Consider the following 20818-nt stretch of genomic DNA (forward strand, 5'->3'; position numbering starts at 1 on the left):
AGTTAAACTTAAAAAAGTAAATTACTAGACGATTTAAAATTTGTTAAATAGTTCAAAACCCGATTACATAATCCATTAATTTGCAAAGAAAAGAAAAACGAATAGAAAAAGGAAATTTTTTAATGTGATTTTTTTTTTTATATAGTGGTCTCTATTTCGCAAAATTTCTCATTTTTCCTCTTTATTTCTGAAGTATAACATTTCCGTTATTGCTTAAAAGTATTTTATATTATTCTTAATTTTTCACATAAAAGAATCTTATCGAATTTGTAACTGATATAGTTGTGTAATTTATAACGTTTAAATCAATTATTTAATTTTTTTTGTACACGATTAATATTTTTCTTCGTTGTTTTAATGCAGCTAACTCATCGTCTTTATTATAATTGCAATATAAATTTAATTTAATATAATTTTTTTCCTGTCAAAACTCGGTAATTAATATACGTTTTGCTTGACTTAATACAGCGTGACTTTGTATCTTTTGTGACATAAAAATCATATTATCAATCACATAAATTTTGTTGTAAAGTTTAATAATTAAGTCTATTGATTACATATTTAATAAACTAATTTTAAATAATGGGAAAAAATATGTTAAATTATTTATTTTAACTTATTTATTAATAATTTTATTTTGATTTATAACTTGTGTTACGAATGTATTATGTCATGCTGGCTCATCAATTAGAAGTACTGAGCGCTATATCTGATAAAGTAATTTGATTTGTTACTTACTAGTTAGATATTTTTAGTTTTAGTTTCATTTTATACTGATATATTTAAGCTAGTAAATTTTAACTTATGTTTACGATTTCAAATTTATACTTTAATATAAATGTGTTTAATTTTTCAGAATTTAATACAATATCAACAAATGTCAATTCAAAAGAAGAATAGATATGATTAGATTAATTTTTAAATTCTTTATAATCTACATACATAAATCAATTATCTTTGTAAATATAAATTAAAAGTAACTAATACAAAAGATAGATCATTCAGGGATAGTTTATTTATCATTGCATTTAGACAATAATCGGTGCTAATGTTTAAGTCAATAAACCATTAATAACAATTGTATGTATTACTTAATATATGTTTTAAAATTGTCATTCACGAATTAAAAAGAAATTTCCGAAGAATCGAATGTTATCAGTATTACAAAGGTTACCTTTTCTTATTTTATTAATTTTTTTTAAAGTTTATTAATTCTAATAAAATAACAACGAAATTTAGTTTAATATGTATTTTTTCTAACTTTTCAATTTTAAATCTAACAATACAGGCATTAAATAATTATTATTTAGAAGTTACTTCTAAATTTATATAAGATTAATTTATGATATTAAAAACATGTTTTGAAAGTCATTTGTAAAAATAAATATTAGTGTAATAACGAATGTTTTGATGAATATAGAACTGTAATGAGAATAGAAAAAGCAATTTTAATGAGGATTAAAAAAAGATATGAAATTCTAACGTATACATTAGTAGTACGAGGATACGAGTATATTAGGAGAGACTAGCTAGTTCTTTGTAATAAATCTATCTTTTAAATATTAATTGAAAATTATATTAGAATGATTTTAGTTCTCTGTTTGGATCAGTCGATATCTAAAATTTTATTTAAAAATATATTAATAATTATAAATTTCTTATGGTAAATATATTAAAACAGTTATATGTAGAATAAAGCGATTAGTTCTCAGGAATAAGAAAGTATAGGCATTTTGGTTACATGAAAAATTTTTTATGAAAAACAATAATCAAAGGATGATTATTCTTTGACCATGAACAATTTTAAAGCTTAACGTACAAATTTAAAATAAAGAACAATTATATGTAATAATTAAAATATAAGAATTTAATTATAAAATAAGTATTCTGATAAAGACAGAATACTTACTTATCATCTTGTATTGAGCAAGAAATATGAATGTAATATATTATAATAACAAGACATTTATATCATTGGACCTAAAGTTAGGAGTGTTGTGTTATTGTTTGAAATTTTTATATATTTGATTACTTATATAATTCTATCGCTGCAATTCCTATTAATATTTATGTACTCATTTAATAAAACAAATTGAACATTTAACAGCATGTTATTCCAAAAGATTTTCAGCAAGAGGACCTACTTAGCATCTATTTAGAGTAGACTTCACCTTTCCTTCGGGGATATACTCTAATACTCAACTAATACTCTACAAAATGAATAGAATTTTAAATGATTTATCAATTAATTTAAATTAATAAATAACTAAAACCTAAGATATAATTATAACATTGACCCACTTTACTCAGGTGAATTCTCAAACTTTCATTTTTAATAAATGGCCTGAAACATATTGTTCCAAAGATGTGATTATTTTAGTAAATAATAATACCTAATATTCTTTCATTTTTGAATCCCAACTAGACAATACGTTAAAAACGAAATTATGTTTAAATAATAATAATAATATATAGTCTGAAAAATCTTTTATGAGATTTATAAACTTTCGTATTAGGCATAACTAACGAATCCCAACGTTTCTAAATTTATAAATAAAAAATTTTTATAAGTAAGTTATTATTTTATAAACCTACTTAATTCAAAACATTATTCAATTGTTTCTGTACATTAATGAAATTGTAATCAATTCAATTAAANTGAATGGGTTTAATGATTAAATCAAATTATGCTCTATTTAGAATCTAATTAAGATGAACACAAACAATGGAAGCATTAAAAAAAATCTTGTATTTTTCCCTTTCACGAAAACATGAAAGACAAATAAACCATTATTTATTTGAAGCAAAATATTGATTATCGGACACGCTCGAATAATTGATAATTTTGAAAAGCCATTTTCTGTATTCTTAGTTGTAGTTGAGTTCGAAGAACCATAAACTTAATTAAAAGTTTTCCTTTTTCCGTTTATCATTTTCTTTAAAGTGTAAAGTATCCAAATGATGTTTGCGCTATAGTTTTTAATGGTATAAACTGAATACGGAAATAATTTTAAGAACTTTTATTTCGAAACATTATGTTTCTTTTATTATTCTGATTTTAAAAAATATATATATATTTATGCCAAGTGAAAGTCTTTAAAGTTTACTCTATAAAAATAAGGAAAGTTTAGTTTTTGATTAAAATTGTTAACTGTCGGCCGGATGGCCGTGAGGTAAGGAGAGTATTTTTTAATCTTAATGAGGAATCCAGTTTTGAATCCTATCCGGATTTTCATGATTTGGCCTGAAAATCAATGCTTTTTTTTGCAATATTTTGGGCCAGAAGTTTGTTCTTAATCTCTCGGTCATATTAGTCAAAGTTTTTTCTTTTAATTTTTAATTTTTTTTTTTGCGACCAAATTTGTTTATAGTGGACAAAATTAAAATTGTCCACATTGCTATTTTTCTCTGATCTTGTAAGTAAAAAATACTGCACTTTCCTGTTTATTTCATATGTCAAAAATTATTTTTAAGCACTTCTGAAGTTTCCGTCCAGTTTTTTGTACATTATATGTATATACAGATATATATTAAAAATATTAGCAATGAACAATAAGATGAGCCCTATATGAAAGCAAAGCCCAGTTTTTTTACTGTTTCTGTCCTGTAGTCACAAAGAGGGCCTTTTTTCAAGCCCATTGTGAGTTCGTCCAGGCCTAATAGGGCCTTGACGAACTCACAATGGGCCAGGAATAGGGTCCGATATAACCGAAAATACGAATAATATAGTTGCAATATAACCGTAAAATAAACTAAATACTGTACACACAGACTTAATAATATACTACTATACAACTATAATAATAATAATACAATTTTCTATTAATTTCTATTATTTTCGTGATTATTTCAAATTAACAAGTATAGATTTTATTTACAGAGTATATTACGATAACCACAGCCACAAAAATTACTTATAAATGTACTGTACTGTACGTGAAATATACACATAATTACAAAATGTTTGGAAAATGTACGCCTATTATGGATTTTCGAAGATAATTTTTCAATGAATTTAAACAAAATTGTAGAAAATAACGTTTTAATTTATTGTAATTGAGAAATTTTATATGTCAATCAGATTTTCATTATAAAATTCCAGATTATCAACATGAATTTACATTGTCTGCATATATGATATAGTAGTTTAAATTTTATCTCGTTCGAGTATGATACGATTTTCAATAGTTTGAATGAAGATTTTAAATATCGAATTAAATTATTTACAACATTTGCATTATTGATATACATTTTTAAAACTAATTTTAAAAGTTGTCTAATTAATGCATTTTTTTGAAGCTCATAACTTGCTAGAGAAGTATGAATTTTTATCTTCATCTAAAAAAGATAATTCAATAAAAAAATTGTCCATCCGTTTATTATAAAATCGACAACGAAATGGTCGAAGACTATTTTATATGTTGATTTTACGAGTCTTATTGTCATAAACTATTTGCATTGTGGCTATATTCGTGAGGCATTCAACCAACGAATGTTTACACACGAGTGCAGTCATAATACAAGTGATTTTTCAAAAAGAAACCGTAAAATCAACATAAAAATTATTTTCGAATATTTTATTATTATTTTTAGATTTAATAAACAATAAGAAAACATCGAAAAACATTTTTTTTCAATGGAAAATTTTTCTCATTATCTATTTAATCTAGAAAATAAAATATCGATTATAATATTTTAAAGTTATAAAAAGTACATCAATAAAAATAAATTTAATATATTATTATAAAAACATGTTGAAATAAAACGTTACTACGTATAAGAATGATAAAGACTGGGTCAATTTATTTAAAACATCCTATACATAGAAACTAAGTACGTAGCGACTATGTAATTTTATGTAAGCTTGTATGAAAACTGTAATTTCAAACGTAAATTTATTTTTAGCTGAATATAAAGTAGAACGTACAATTTTCTTATTTGATGTTAAACTTTAATATAAGTTTATCAAAAATTTTCACATTGTATAAATTATATTATATCAGTAAATATCACTGAAAAATTAAAAATAAAATGAGTTCATATAGTAAAAAAATGAGAGATCAACGTATAACATATACAAATGTATAAATCCATTATTGAACGATCAAAGAAAATATAATAGCATGTTTTTTTTTTCCTAATCACAAGAAGAATGCCCACTTATCTTAAATTGGAATCATAAAAATGTCTCTTTTTCCATTAATTTTGAATAGTTAACTTTTATGTTTATTGGGGAAAATACTAGAAAAGATTCTCTTCCACATAAATTAAGTAAAATTTCAAAAAATAATATATTAATTACAACGTTTATAATATTTACAACAAAGCTTTAACAAATACTTTCTTCATTGACGTTATTTAATATATCATACATTGAATGATTTTTTTTTAAATTTATCGCTATAATTTATGATTTTTCAAAAATGCCATTTATATCGTAAATGATTAATCATAAACGCTAAAGGAGAATAATCAATGAAAAAAATCATAAATTTAATGCGATAAATTAAAAATCATTCAATATATCGCCTGATAAGAACACATTAGGGACGTAACTCCGAAAGTGATGCTTTGAAATAATTGCTTTAAATAACGTCGATGAAGAAATTATCTGTTGAAACGTTGTTGTAAATATAATTTATTTGTAAAATATATATATTATTCCAACAGTCTAATTCACAAAGAAAATTTTTATTGTTTAATATTAATTTTATTCTCTTAAATATTCTCTCCACATGGAACGAAAGGAAGACTTTCGCTTTTTAATAATTTTAAAATACATTTTTACAATTTGTATAATGAAAATATAATCTTACTTTATAAGTTAATAATACATAATGAGAAAAGAAACATAATTAAAACCTTATTTAACTTATAAATTGAACGACAATCAGGAAATTTCAAATATAAATAGCATAAACTTATTATAATTTATTAATAATAATACCTTTCAAAACGAATTCATAAAACAGTCCATATTAATTAATTGTAATTATAAGAGAATAGTTTCATAACTTATGTTTTCAACTAAAAGAATATTATATTGCAAATTGTAATAAGTAATTAAATTCCAAAGTTTAACGCCTTTAGATCACATTACGAGAGAGATTATTTTTGAAGATGTATTTATAAAAATAAAATTGTTATTATCATTCACAGTTAAACGAACTTTCTCACTGTAATTTATTTAATTTCTATTCATTGTTCCATTTTAAAAATAAAATCTCTTCCTGTTTAATACTTGAACACCCTATTGCTCTTTTGTTGTTTATTATCGCACTTTTCCATCAAATTCTCCTTAAAACAATTTTAATAAGTTAGAAACTAGTTCATCACTTATGAATTCATTTTCAAAATTATTAAAACAAGGGTTTTCAGCATTAAAAAAAAAAACCTTGGATGTGAACACAAAAACAAGATAAAGCGTTCCGTATTTGTGCAGCGTAAAATAACCGAAATTTTTATAAAAATAGAACAAATTAATATGAAAAGAAAACCGTGAGAAACTTCGACGCTTTAACACCCTCTCAAAAAGAAACACCCAAATTTGAAAAGAAAAAAATAAAAATACACCCAATTGAAGTTTTAAACATGCTTTTTCATAATTTATTTTCCTTATAATTTTTTTATTATTTATCTATTTGTGTTTACATAGTTATTCACGAGTAAAATAGAATTAAAAAATTAACTGTTTTTTTTTTTAAAAGAATTCTGAAATTCCATAAAAATTGAATGAAGTATTTTAGAAAATTGAAAAAATTCTAATCATGTGTAAGTGCTAGTTCGCACATGATTAGAATTTGAGCCAGCGATTGAAATTTGTTTGAACTAGCACATCGTTAACTCAAATATATTAGGATGAAAATTGGTGCAAATTTATTTAATTACTTGATTACTACAATGTTGTTAAATAGATACACTATTATAATTATATTAATGATTATTTTTTGGTTTAAATTTAGTTAAATAAGGAGCAATATTTATCTATATAATAAAATATTTTATTTTTTCTAATTTACGTTGGAAATTTAATATATATACGTATATATGATTTTTTTTATTTGGATCAATAAAGATTTTTAGTATTTCTTTCATGTTTAGATCTCTCTGATCAGAAATATATATAATCATATTATAAGAGTATTAGAAATTTAAATAAATTACATTTTTTTTAAAATTAGTGTAAACGATTTAGCATTCTAAATCTTAATTCATTTCAAAACTTAAGTTTTTGAAAAAGTTCACTCGCAAACTGAAAATTTTATTTTTATATTAAGAAACTTTTCATGAAGAAAAGAAATTTGGAAAAAATTGAACAATTCTTTCAAAGAATTTGTGTTTTTATAAGAGAATAAATTTATTAAATTTTATTGTACAAAAAAATTTTTAAATTGAAATACGTCTCTAATTAATTATACAGTATTAATTATTCGACATCAGGGAACAATGGAAAAATATTGCAACTTTTAAATTAATAGCTAATTCGAAGTTTATTTATTTTAAATAAGTAATTCATTTTACTAAATTCATTTATATGTAAACAGTAAAATAAGTTATTTTATAAATTTCATTTGTAAAATATTAACAAATTTAAAAACTTGTTTAAAATTTCGTTAGAAAAATCTTAAAATAATTATGTTTAATAGAGTTTCGAAGTTGAAATAATTTTAATAACGAAATAATGTAGGCCTACAAAAATATCTGTAAATATTAAATATTTTACAGAATTTCCATGAAAGTATAAAACATTTTACGAATAGACATATTTTACAACTGCATTATGTCCATTTGTATACAGTATTCATTACAGTATTAAAATACAGTAGGCCTAATTAAAAAAAAAATTCGTGTATTTTAAATTATAACGATCAAATCTAATTTTAAAGAAATAATTAGCTCAAATTTCGTTTCAATATTTTGAAAAATGGCAAATATTTACAGATATTTAAATCGTTGTAGCATCTCTAAAATAAAATAAAAACTTTCCGATTATTTTGGTAAAAGAACTATAATATTCCTTTATATTGAAATCTAATTTTGTCTCATTAAGTAACGATAACCATTTATTATCAATTATAATCATGCTTATCGTTTAAATACTAGAAATAAAGTATAAGCTATATTAAGCTTTAAGTTATAAGCGGGTGAATAACCTAAGAAAATATAAAAACCACAAACAGATCAATCAGAAAGAAAAAGTATTTAGCCGTAACATCTGCTCCATAATGCACAATCAGGACGCAAAATACCCTTGGGCTGCGACAAAATTATCTTAGCGTGTTTGAATATGACGTAAATGTGTCAGGAAAAAGATAAAGAATACAATTAACTATTTATATTGTACATCTGCATGATCTCTGCTCAAAATTTCTATAGATATTATATGGCATCTTCGACGGGAATTCGTGTTAAATATTAGTTTGACATTAAAAACTGACAATCAAATTGGTAGTAACAGGAAAAATCCTTTAATTATTTAAGTTACAACTTTATTTATTTCTTTCATTTGATTCAAAAACAACATAAATTTTACTGTCCATGAAAGTATTTTATTTCTTTCTTATAATATACTCGTATAGATTTATATATTTTTACTCGAGCACGATAAATTCATTAGAAAAGTTTATAGTTATTCTAGCATAGTTATGATAATCCACGACTTATCCTTGTTCTAATAATAATCATTACAACGAAGATCTGACTCTAAACTGCTAACATGAATTTTAAATGGGGAATGAAATATTTGATTGAGCTTTATAACGAGTTAAATATAAATCTAAATCCTTTGTTCACTGTAAGTTTTTTTATATAAAAAGTTACGATAAGAATATAATTCATAATCATTTCTTATCATCTATCTACAATGGACACGATAGCTTTGTTTAAAAAAGTTCCAATTAAATTATAATTGATCTCAAACTGAATGAGAATAAACTAAGTTATTAATCTTTTAAGATAATATATAAAATATTTGATTTTTTAAATAATTTTAATTAAATAATTTAAATATTCTAATTTTAATTGGTATTTATTATAAAATTAAAGTTATAGTAGTAGGACTTAATAGCACAAGTGCCTTTTATTGTGGCTAAATTACACCAAGCAATTGGTAGATATAAAAATATAAAATTAAGAATATTATAAGTAATATTGTATATTATATATATATATATATATATAAAGTAGTATTAAGAATGGATTAATTTTAAAGAACATCTTTATGATAAATGAACATTTATATTTTTTATATATAAAAAATTAAAACCATTAAATAATTTAAAAAAAATTTTTTTTGTGCTAAAAGTAATTATCAGTTTTTTAAACTTTTTTTTTAAAATACTATTTTGGTATTTATTTGATATTGTTTATTAAGATTTCTGTAGATTTCCTTTTGTTATTCGATTTTCAGAGCGGAACTTCTAAAGTAGGAAAATTCGGAAAAAACGTTTTTTATAGTTAAAATTTATGTCTAAAAATTTAGGATATCGTATCACATATCAATAGATAAAGTCGTAATTAATAATTTTATTTTATAATCTTTATAAAGAAATTTAAAAATAAAAAATTTTTTTTAAAGATAAAATTTTGAATCTATCATTATAACTGATTTTAAAAATTCTTTTCTCTAATTAAAAATAGAATTATTATTATTTTGAAATGTTCTTAAGCTTGAAAAATATGTATTTAAAAAAAAAAATCTAATTATATTAATGCATTTTATAAGTATGAAAGTCTGGACTTAAATATAGAGAAACTAGACAAGAGTTCGGACCTGACAATTTATAAATCGATTTATAAATTCACTTATAAATAAATTAAATTTAATGTTTTGTATATAGCATATTTTTAACTTTTCCAAAACGATTCAGTAAATGGAATAAACAAAATTAGAAATCTTTTCTGGAAATTGCGGACCAAAATGTTTGCTTAAAGCACAAAAATTTCTTTAATCTGGCACTGGTATAAAATTTAATTAATTTACATAATTTAAAGCTTCTTATATAAAATTTCCATTTTCATTTGAGATGAAACTAAATAGGACAGTAAACTAAAAGAATTTAAATGCTAAGAAAACCGCTTTCTACATTAAAAATTTAATGAAACAGTAAAAGGAAATTTTTCTATAAAAAATGTTAGTGATGTTATGTTAAACAAAGGAAAATTTTTTAAGAAAACATTAGAAAGAAGAGGTTAATGCTCAACAATCTAAATTCCTCATACAAGATGATTCGAATTATAGGAAAAAAATTCTAGATGAATCTCTAGATAACTTTTCCGAATTTACAGAAGAAAAAAAAAAAGAAATCATTAAATTTGATATGTAAAAATAGAAAACATTTTTTCCGCTTTTTGATTTGTAAACAGTTAAAAAGGGAAAAAATCATTTTCACGAGGAAGTACAAATCCAAGTATAAATCTTTATCCACTGATTGAAAAAAAAATCAATAACTTTCTAAATTAATAAATTTAGTAGCATGAAACTACATAAAACATTTTAAAGGTCTTTTTTTCAGTTAATGTTTCAGTTAATAATCCAAATAAAATATCACAAATGTTTCCAATAATAATCTATAAACAGATGTATATAAAATATTACAAAAATACTAAGAAATATAATAGTCAGATGAAAATATAATTCGGTATAAAATGAGTAAATAATACCTCCATACAATATAAAAATATATTGTATAAGGTTATTTTGAATACTTAATTATTCGAGATTCATCATTTTATGTAAAGATTGTGTAAGATGATAAATCTTCTGTAAATCTTAAACGAGTGGTTTATATTACATATTTATGACAACCATTCAAAATAATTATCTTTTAATCATTTTTATTATATCTACTGATAACATGAGCATTCAGAATATCACATTAGTTGTAGAAGACTTTTTCGCATGGTTAAATATTGCTCTAAACTAGAAATTTTTTAAAATTCAGAGGTGTTTTTAGAAATAAATAAAATATTTATTTTGATTATTAATAATTTTAAGTACGTTATCATAAAATATAAGATTTAATGGGCCCTAAGAGGGTCTTTTTTTTTCCATAGTAGCTTGACGTATCCGGGACAAATTACTACGAAAAATTCTTGGAGTTGTTCGTCCTGATGCGGTCCCGGGTTCTCAAAATGGTAGGCTAGTCTCTTCGGCAACCCGAGCCTAATTAATCATGATTAACGATTAATTAGGCTCGTTTTAATTAACTAAAATATCGTTATTTATAATGCATCTAGAGAAATTATTCGCTGTAATAGTATAATATAGTAATTGATGGTGACAAATTCGAATTTATTAAATAATTTAATCACGATATAACAAGATTATGATTATGCGAGAGTCCCTGGAGCGCTAAACCCAATGGGTCCAGCGCTTCAGGGGCTCTCGCACTGAAAATATTCCTTCGCAGGGTAGACACCTCTGCGAAGGAATATTTTCAATCTAAAAAGGAAATTTTAACAGTTTTGTTGTTGCTTGTTTTTGTTAATGATTTCAATTGCACATCAATTGCACATGTATTTGTCAAGACCTTGCTTGGTATTATTTGATATACTTTAATGAGAAATCTTTAGTTCAATATGTAATTTTTAAATTGTCAGTATCATGTACAGTACTGTACAGTACATAAGCTTAAGTTTTATAATTGTTTATATTGGAAATATATGCTTTATAAGAGATATAACATCCAAATATGAGATATCCAAATATAAATAGATATAAATATCTAAATATAACGTTTATCTAATTTAACTAAATTAACTTGTATACTTTTGTAGTTAAATATTTTAACTTTGAGATTTAAAATATTAATACTGTATATTCATTTCAAAATTATGATTTGCAGTGAGTTACAATGACGTACAGAAAATGGGATAAATTAAATATAAATTACTAAAACAATATTTTAAATGAATGGATTCATTTAAATTATTGGGAAAATGGGAAAAACCAAATTCTTAATATTAAAGTAATCCGTGAAAATTTACCAGATGTAAATAAATATTTCGCTGTTCCAATTTATAAGGAAGAAAGTAAAAACTTAAGGAAGATTTAACTTTTGCTTTAGAATGATTTTAATTAAAAGAAAAAAAACAGAAAATAATTTATACACTGCGTTATATAATGTCATTGACATAAATCTTCAAGTTGAAATAAAATTATAACAATGATGCCTTTTTTTGTAATATATATAATATATAAGTTAATATATTTACATTAGAATTATTCATATGAAAAATACAGTTTCAAAAATAAAGTTAAAAATTTTATTTTAGTTATTGTTAAAGAAATTATTATTATTTTTTAAAATTTAAACGGTTAAAACTTCAAGAAGTCATACTACCTTCTGTTAGTTATACTTGATAAGTATTGATTCAGTTATTGATAAAAATAAATAAATATCTTTCTTTAGAAACGGCTAGTTCTTAAATAAATAAATAAATAAAGGTTGAAATTATAATTTAATAGTTGCTGTAGGTAATATGTAATCATAGCTCCGAGTGTTTATTGTTTAAATATATAATTCAACCTGTTTGTTACGTTAGTTAACTCCATATAATTTACTAATTTTCAAACATGTATGAAATAATTGTTTTTATCACTCACTTCTTGCTCTATTTCATCAATTTCATTAAGCATTAATTTAATTATTTTTATTTCTGTAGTCATTATGATATCTTATTATGTTTTGAAGTCTTAAATAATTTAAGTTTGTTGCTAACAACAAGAAGAGAATAATAATAATTTATAGTTTTGGAGAATACAAATATACAGTATTTGAATTTAATAATGCATCTGTGGATGTAACTGTTATCTGTTTACAGAAAATATTTTAGGTATTATAGCCCCAATAATTTTTAAAGTAATTCTAAATTCTAAAGTGAATTTTATATTAAATTTTAATTATATATGTACGGATTTAAACACTATTCAATTTAATTTTGCATTGCATTAGTTTTTGTATTTTCATTTAGATAAAATGAGAGAATATATAATATAAAAAGTTTCTGTTTTAATCAAACTTTTCTCTCTCTTGTATAATTATAAATGTCAGAAACACGACCAGCATTTTGTAATATCGTACATGAATGCCTGAATGAATCTGAAAATTAAATTGATAATTTCCTTAAATTTTTTATTTTTAAATTTGTTTTCCTTTTTATGTAATGTTTTTATAATTGATTTAATCAATGGTTAACCTAATATGATATAATACGGGATCCATACCATAATTGAGAAGATTAATAGACATTAAGACATTTCAAAATATTTCTTCCAGTGTTTTTGAAAAAAATTCAAACTTTTAAATAAATTAATTAATTTTTAACAGATAAACTGATAAACTTATATTCAAACATTGTTATAACTCATAATTGTAGATTTGAATTTAAATATGCTGCATTAAATCAAATGTATTAAACAATGATAAATTTTTATGTCATGATTAAAACCTGAACAATTTAGAGATTATCCAAATGCATTATGAAATTCGATGTAATGATTGAAAAAAAAAATATTTTCACTTCCCATTTTGTGCAATTTTATAAGAAAATTAAGTGTAATAAGGTGTGGCTACTGTTTTTCATTTTATCAATAAAACTGATAGTTTACGACCTGAATTCTTTGACGTACATAAATCTTGGATTAAAATCTAATAACATGGAGAAAAAAGCTTGTCTGATGAGGTGTTTGTCCCACACCCTGCAGCACCTAGTGAAGAACTACTCTAACACAAAAATTTGAATTTTACAAAGAAAAAAAAAGCCGAAACTTCTTTTTAAGTAAATGACGTAATGTTAAATCAGATTAAATTTTCGACTGAACAGAAATTGGGACGTGGCCATGCACTAGTAGTTGTTCTCCCTGGAAACATATTTTACACGATTGTTTATAATTTTGGAATGAGATCCATCGTCCACGGATGGCCAATTGGGTATTACAACAAATGGACACCGACTGTGCATACGTTTCGGATGGTTTATTCACTTTTTCTTTTTAAGTATCTTCCAATGGTTCACTTTTATCCTGTGGTGTATCATTAATAAAATTTCTAGTGTGTTGAAAGTAAGAACTAAAGTGAAACTTCGCATCGCTATCACACCTAAACCGTTAAAGACTTTAAATTGTTTATAAAGATTTCGTTGTTGTTAAATGTATAATATATAGTATTTATTTATACGCAATATTCTAAAGAATTAATATATTCTTAAATACAGTAAATATTTTATGATTAGAAGTTTACAAAATACTACTCAGTTAAACTTCTACATTTTGGAATTTATGTAAGAATCTAATTAATAACTTTTATTCGTGACATAGAAATCTAATTTAATTAATTTTTCACTTCCTTTATTAATTTATATTCATATTCCTATATTGAACATCTGCTTTATTAAAAATATTTTTATATGCAATTTTTTAAAACAAATTTAATTATTATCTGTCTGAACATTATTTAAGACAAATTACAATAATAATAGAGCTAAGTTATTAAAAAAACACTTTATAAGTAGGGTAGTATTGTGGTCATAATACTGTATATAATAGCTCAACTAATTATTTAGCAGATCGACCACAATGAAAATGAAGAACAATGAATTCAGGCCATTCTCCCTAAGTAATAAACGGAAGTTAACGGTAAATTACCTGTTTGAATTTAAATATTTTACTCTCAATTTAGTTTTATTTTAATAATTTCAAAATTATAGGGAAGTGAAGAAAAGAATCAAAGGATTTTTTTACTGACGTTCTCGTGAGTGAGTTTTTTTTAAAAATGAAGTTATTAATTTTCCTTAATTAAATTGGTCAACTGATGTTATCGATTAAAACATTGCGTGAAATGGAATGTGAGAACTTTCATTATATTTACAAAAGTATTTTTTTAAAATTAGGACAATGAAAAACGAAAATAACAAGTTGAAACACGATTCAAGTATACAGTAGTTTATTCATCTAAACCAGTAATGAACATCAATACATTTCTTAAAACTAATTTATTTATTTAATACTCATAATAATAAAATATTTATATTATTTTGTTAATCCAAGTGATTCATATTATGATTACAAAATCAGATGTAATTTCTTAAACCTAAATATTTTATATCTTGTTACTGATTTAAAATTCAGTTATTTTAACTAACTCGTACTTTAAAAAATTGAGAAATGTTACTACTGTATTTTTAATAATTTAGATTAATTTAAAAATCTAAACAAACAATAGTCATTATTTAGTTTAGGCTTTCCAAAATATATTTTTTATTATTATTATTTTATCATAATGCACGCAATCTAATTAACTTTCGTTCAATTATTTAAATTAAATTGTGCAACAGCATTCTATGACTCATTAAGATTAGATTTAAATCGGCTTTAGCACTGAAATCTAATCTCCGAATAAATGTTAAGTTACGTTAAGAAAATTACGATATGGATCAAATGATTTTAAATTTTATTTAGGAAGATTTTAACACTGTAATGTAGTCTATAGCTGCAAAAATCCGCTTTCGAATCCCATTCCAAATTCGAATCGTATGTTCATTCCTAATGTTTTACTGGACGCTCACATTGCGGGTCTGGCGATGTTCAAAAATAGNTTCAATGAATCTAAATTTAGAACTATAGTTTTCAAGATTGATTATTTTAAATTAATGAATTTCTAGCTAATACAGTATTGCTGTTTTAAATTTGTTTACAACAAAAGCTAAAACCTCAAACAGTTATTGTTAGAGAGATTTTTTTTTTTTTGGTTTCGAAATAATTATATTCCTTGGTAATATATAATTTTACTTCAGGATCTGGTTTAGGACAAGCCAAATTTAAATTTTGAATCCTCTTGTTTCAGAAAAAAAAGATAACATCAGAAAATAGTTGTTTGCAAAATAAATGATAAAAATATTCATTTTGTAAATCTAGTAGAATAATAGAAACGTTTCGCTTGATATAAAAAGTGGTCAACAATGAAAAAGATCTTTTTAAAAGTTTCAAAATTTGTAACAGTGCCCTAGATTAAAAATCTCGATGGTCGTCCATCCATTTCTACTTTTCATCTCAACTGGAACTTGGTCAGAATATTGTAAAACTTTCTCCAATTTTTAAATATTTTAAATGAAACTGTTACTTGCAAATTAGATTATTTCTCAAAATTTGCCTGGATAGTTAAATAGATCACTACTCAGATTCGAATTATCTGTAGTACAGGTATTTATAGATAGATGCAAAAATGCCTTTCTATTTCTTTTGAAATAAAGGAAATAAGTTGAATATCTTTTTATTTTTATGTAATTATACAATAGTTGTACTTAAATAAACATAAATTATTTTAATGGATAAATCCATCTCTAAAATACTTACATGGAATGATTCGTAAAGAGTTAAACTTACTTGTTAGTGTATGCATTTTTAATTTATTCTTTATCTTACTTCAAATATAGTTAAACAATTTATTCATAATTATTTAACCACTTAAAAGGTGTTTTTGGACTAATAAACAAATTGTTAATTAGTCCAAAAACCCTTTTAGGTGGTTAAATAAGTCAATTCAATTAAACATTCTAGCAAAGCTATCGACTATTTTGACACTTATTTTAATAATTCATATTTAAATTTTCTCTTAAATATTCGGCATTTATAAAACATAAGAAATAATTTGTACATCTCAGAAGACGTTTACCTATAAACATAGGCCCTATATTTTATCGCAAAACTAAAGGTTAACATAGTATATACTTTACTGTGAAACATATTGATAGTAAGTATTAAGTATGTAAACTTCTATATACATATTGTTATAATGATATATTTAACCCATATTTTTATATATGTTGTAATATAGTAATTTTGAATATGTAATATCACTATTTTAAATAATGTTAAGTATTAACTGAATAGTTTAAATTTCTGCAATAATAAAAAAAAAAACTTTATTCTTTAAATGCAAAAACAAAATTGCTGACTAAATATAGAGGCTTTATTCTGAAAGTTACTTGATGCTTTATTAAAGCATTCACAGAGAATACTTCTTTTTGACAAATGAACAATGAGTTTATTAATAGAGAATAAATGAAACGTTTAAAATAACTTAAAATAATGCGCTTTATATTAAAATTTAAAAAAAATTAAATAACATTAATTACTTTATTTTATAAGTTGAATATAATTCTTAATTATGTTTTAATTTGCAAATGACAATTAAAAATTCCTTATTTAAATTACGTTCTATAAGCATTATTATCTTTTCATTTTTCCCATATAAATTGTATATGCTTAAGTAATAAATTAATTAATAAAAAAAAGTATTTTTTATCTTTTGTAAATGAATAAAAATAAAATATTCTATTCTAATGAAAAAATAAATTTAAAAAATATATAAAAATTCTTATAAATATATGTTTTATAATTCATAAATTTTAGTAATCGTTTATTTTATTATTTTTTTCTTTGTTTTTAATTTTTTGTGTACATTGTTTGGGTGTGGGGAGGAAATCTGTTGTTCTAGGACATTTCTTAATTGTAAATAAAATAAAATAAATTATTTTATAAAAGATTAAGAAGATTTTAATTTTAGATAAATTGAAAGAATTGGAACAATAATCAATAGTATTGACCGAAAGTAAAAGAGAATGTAGTTGAGTTAAATCAATAGTGTTATCACAACTAACTGGTAAGAAAATGAGACTGGTAAGAAATTGTTGAGAGACTTTTATATAATAGCATTATTTTTTCAGTTTCATAACCAAATCTGGTACAAAATTTGGTGTGATCTAATATAAACGATGTTGATTTATATTAAAAATGAATTTATTCGTAATTCGATTCTTTTTATAATGGGAATCTGTTAATACGTTTAAATAAATATAATAACATTTCTTATAAACATATTTGGAACATACACATTGTAGTATTCGAGATATCTCTCTGTCCGAATATTTTTAAAATATAAAATTATACAAAGTATATTAATCTTATATCTAATGATTTAATTATACGGATTCATTTTATTTATTTATTTAATTTTGTTTGAATATTAATCGTAAATAAGATTTATATCGAATAAGAATCAATAGTATCTGAAGATATTCGTGAAGCTATTAACTACTAATAACTTATAGAAATTACGAAGCCAAAATCATGACATTGGGATAATCATAATATACTCTGCGTGTGGAATACATGGATTTATACAACTTCAACAAGAAAGCGCACAGAAAAAAGATGAATACCTTCGTTGCTTTTATTTATACTTTATTACATTAAATTACGTCTAGGTAACTATTTTCATATTACTGTTTTTATTATTTTGAAAGCATTTAAACATAACCTACAACTGGCTGATTAACCTAAAATTATAATTTGAAATTTTAATTATTGTCAATCTGTGTCTATTGGAGAATTATCGAATGCAAGTAGTGTTAGTAAAAAGTTGTTAAGGCGTCGAAAATGTGCAAAACCCACATCGTTTAAACTTTATTTTAACGTTTCCTTTTTCCATCATTATCTTTCCGGAAAATGGCTGTTTGCAGCCCTGACATACGAGGGCACGGGCTTTCTTGAACGTACCGCTGTACTATCAATGTTCTTCGTACACTACTAGGGATAACAGACTATCATACGAGATCAGCATTGGTCTGGTCTACTTCCCAGACCAAACTCACTAGCAGTGGGAGAAACGTGCTTCACGGACAATTGAAGTGCTTAACAGTAGTCTTCCACACTCTAACAGTGATCGTACGTTCACAAACATAACCAGGATTTGTTGCTAAAGATGATACTCTGCCAATTCGCATTAGTCCGTGCGTTTCTGAAACGGCACTACTGAAAATAAAACAGACAATGATCAGGTGCTAACGACAGACACGTAACAATCGCCATTATCACGCCAACATCATCAACATCAATAGAAACAAACAACTCATGGCAAATATCGGAAAATGGCTGAATGCAATTCAAATTCATTACAGTTAACCGCCTTCTAATGGTATGGGAAAAGACGGGGTTCTGTAGCGAGGCTTGAACCAATCTTCGGATGGTAGAAAAATACGCCATTGAAGCTGTTCGTTCTTGTGTCACGATCAGACGATCATTTTTCCTGGTTGTCTATTTGAATGTCCAGCACTAGCCAGTTGTGTATGTATCTCACGCATCCACTGCCTCTAATATCTAGTCACAGTCAGATCAGAATGGCCCAGATGACGAGTAATTCAGTAGTGCGCATGGGGTCCAAGCAAATTTGAATTAGAGGACCTCATGTACAGTACAATGTTGACTTCAGACATTTTTTTAAGGGGGATTTTTTGGGGAAATATTTTCTTATAAAAGATTGGTTGGAACCCTTATTGGTGGGGGCACTAGGCAATTGTTACTTTTGCCCATAGGATTGATCCGGTGAAACGACTATCAAATGTTGCAAGTTTTGTCAAATTCCGTTAGCTGTGCGTAATGACTATGACTCCTGCAGACATGACTGGTGTTTGAAAACCTCCAAACAACTGAAAATTTTAAATACAGTAAACCTGGGTCTTTTCATGAGATACTGAGTAACAATTTTAAATACCTGTAGTTGTGTTACCTGATGTGCAATCAGATCAAAGTATAATAATTTAAATTCTTGTATGAGACATAGAATTATCCCATTACTACAAAATTCAGCATACAGCTATGTGGGCGCGTAACGTTTTTTGGTCAATGAGTGTAACCTACAACATTCATTAAAAAGATCACATGAATGTTTATTTAATGAAACAGAATTTTAAACATTCTTAAAATACTAACTGATCATTGGTGAATATCCAAATTCGAATCCGATCATTCTCGTCCCTGCCAGAAGCCAAGTGGATGAAGTCATTGAACATGGATAGTGCGACGCGGGTTCAGGCCCGACAATCGGGATGACCGCGGAGAGTTTTTCGGGTTTTTTTCACGTATTAATACCTAAACAGGGACAAGTTTTCCACAGAAAGTCCCCCCGAAAAGCTTCACTTAACATGCTTTGCTTTGCCTTTCCCATCAATCTAATCTGATCCTCTTTTCCATAATTTATCATGTTTTACGTCCTTCACTCGTTCTGATCGATTTCATTATGAGAACAACGATTAAAGTTAAAATTGATCAAGAACTATGCCAAATAATAATGTGCCAAGAAAGACATTCTTCACTTTCGATCTTGTTCATTGAAATACTGCAGAACTGGACTTTCCTTGTAATTGATGAACTCATTGTTTCTGAAAACAGATGAGAATTTCCGTAGATGAATGTCTGTAAAGGTACAGTACAATACATACATTGAATATTCTAATTATTTATAAATTTATTGTAAACATTTTTATTACTTTATTGTGTGTTTTACAGTTTGTTTCTATATTAAAAATGCTCGTATTATTGTAGACCTAAATAAATCTATCTCCATCGTCCTTTTAATTTGCTTCAAAAATAAATTTTTCTTAGGGCCTCACAAATCCTAGGGCTACCCCAGGAAGGAAGATTAAATATCTATTGTAACATCACTTACTAAACTTGAATTTACGATAACTCTTGTGAGTATACTGTATACAATAAATAAACGATTATAATCAATTTAGAATTTTCAGTAAAAACTGATATAAAATCTGAAACAGTTACTTTTGTACTGATTTGAATAATTTACACATCTGTTCAATAATTAACAATAATTGATCACTGCATTAAAAGTATATTGATAAGTTTACTGTAAACTCGTGCGTTAAAGTGTAATGCTTTTGGAGGCTTTAGGACTGTTTTGTCTCATAAATCTTACATTTTCTCACCTCATATTTATTATCTTTGCGATTTTATCTTCTCTAG

General features: G+C 24.5%; 2 long non-coding RNA genes across 2 annotated transcripts in view; both read left to right on the forward strand.

Moving 5' to 3' along the window:
• The window catches only part of LOC111631574, a 48561-nt gene extending 33599 nt beyond the window's left edge, over positions 1–14962 (forward strand). Inside the window, exons 4-7 of the long non-coding RNA XR_002757724.1 lie at positions 11056–11136; positions 14566–14638; positions 14710–14753; positions 14893–14962. This is a non-coding gene — a long non-coding RNA (uncharacterized LOC111631574). The remainder of the gene's footprint in view (positions 1–11055; positions 11137–14565; positions 14639–14709; positions 14754–14892) is intronic.
• Positions 14963–17594: 2632 nt separating this feature from the next.
• On the forward strand, positions 17595–20259 carry LOC111631575. Its single transcript, XR_002757725.1, has 3 exons — positions 17595–17663; positions 18112–18267; positions 20231–20259. It is a non-coding gene; the product is annotated as an uncharacterized LOC111631575 (long non-coding RNA).
• Positions 20260–20818: the final 559 nt, after the last annotated feature.

The sequence above is a fragment of the Centruroides sculpturatus genome, unplaced genomic scaffold (assembly GCF_000671375.1).
Source record: "Centruroides sculpturatus isolate CEXI.00-Female unplaced genomic scaffold, Cexi_2.0 scaffold694, whole genome shotgun sequence".
Lineage (NCBI taxonomy): Eukaryota > Metazoa > Arthropoda > Arachnida > Scorpiones > Buthidae > Centruroides > Centruroides sculpturatus.